Raw genomic sequence first — 2,050 nt, forward strand, 5'->3', positions numbered from 1 at the left:
ATATACTGTGTTTTTTTAGTTGCAATGGTGGTAAACATGGGAGGTTTTTTGATTATTATTACGTTCAGTGAATCTGGTTTACAATTTTCTACCCGTTTCTCTGATGTAAAATTCTGGACAGTTATTGCATGTTATTTTATATATGACGTCGGAATTGTGTGACTCTATGTAATTTTTATTTAATAATGATTTTAGTTTAGTGCCGGTTTTGGGGGGAATTTGACGTCAACAGGAATTTTATGTTTGATGGCAAGTTTTCTCAAAGTGTTGATTAATTTTTATATGATGTCAGGGATAAATGGTAAACTGCAGTGTAATGTTGTGTTGTTGTTTGGTGTATTAGTGTCAATTGTGTTTGTGAGTTGAGTTTTGTTCTGGCGGTTGTGTGAAAATGTTTCGACAATGGTAAGTAGAAAGTTGTTGGTGTGAATGAAGGAATGCTTTATAGAATTTATTTCTTCATCCATGTATTCAGTTATGCAAAGTTTTGAAGCTGTGTATAAGATTTTTTAGTATATTATTTTTTTGTTTTCATGGGCGGAATTCCAGATGTAGAGGCCTGTGCGAGTTATTTTTAAGGGAATTTTGTTTTTGAAATGTGTGCCGGATTCCTCGTTATCAAAAAGGAGGGTACATCTTTCATAATAAGACAGGCCCATAGTTTCAGCTAAATTAGTGATAGTGTTATTACTAAAAGATAAAAAAATCTAGAGTACAAATAATTTATTCATCTATCTTCAACATTATAAGACAGAACGAAACGTTCTAGAGAAGATCTCTCATAAGCAAAATACGTAACTTGTGATTTTCTTATTCTTAATAACTTTTGAATTGGTTGCTAGTAATATTTGCTCATCTTAATGCAGCACTGTAAAACTATAGTATCTATGAAAATAATCTTAATATTCAACGCAATTTTCATAATCTAGTGTAACAATAACTGGTTTCTTGGAGACAAACATTTATGTTCACAAATTACTATTAGGCTACAATACAGAAAATGTTGTCAAACGGATAAAACAGTGAATCCTGATTAGGGGATGAAACTGGATTCAAATTTGATTATTGTGGTAGTGTTTTATGCGTAATATTTTAAATCTCAAAATCATATAGAAATACTTCAGCATGTAATCTGGATTTATCTAAACACAACCCAAAGAAATGAGCAACAATACATTTAGACATTTTCTGCCTTTCCTAAAATCTTCCATAAACTTAAAAAGCACTGCAAACAAAATAAACACAATTTCAATGTTTTTATTTGCCTTCATTGGCTTTTTATTTACTACTGATTGGATTGTGATCATTCAGTGATAGTGAAAATTACAAATATTCAAATATTTGCTTTATATATACGATACAAAAATAATTTACCCCAAACAATGGTTTCCTATAATTCTAAAATATCATCATACAATTGACAGATTAAAAGGAAAAAAAAAAGTTTCAGCATCCATTAACTTTTATCTGAATTAAATAACAAGTGATGATTATAGCCTTCTATCTAAACATGTCCCAAACTTTAAAATAACTTAATAACAATCCTATCGAAGTACAAGTTATTCTACAAATGTTCTTTATACTGGAAATGGAAAACAAAGTTTCTCTATAAAATTATATTAGTTGCAATAAGTTTTTTTGTATTTGAATTCAATCACAGGTCATCCCCTAAAGAAATTTTTTAACAATTTGAATAGAAAAACAGAGACATCTTCCTCATGTTATTATTAAATTCTTGCTAAAACACAGATATGTCATGCATAACTATCACGTTACATGGCAACCGAAATAATAAATCTACAGTTCAATAAAGGAAAAAAAAATGCATTCTATACAATTTTTATAATTCAGCCTCTCAATTTTTACACAATATTTAAATTATAAAACAATTACCTCACCTTTAATACTGTTGAAGTTAATTTGTTATATATATATATATATATATATATATATTTCACATTGTGTGTGTATACATACGCACAGGCACAGAAAGTTAAAATTTTGTTTTTTTTATTTTTAAACTATTTTATTAATAACCCTAAACTTAGTT

Source organism: Limulus polyphemus, unplaced genomic scaffold, assembly GCF_000517525.1.
Source record: "Limulus polyphemus unplaced genomic scaffold, Limulus_polyphemus-2.1.2 Scaffold23, whole genome shotgun sequence".
NCBI lineage: Eukaryota > Metazoa > Arthropoda > Merostomata > Xiphosura > Limulidae > Limulus > Limulus polyphemus.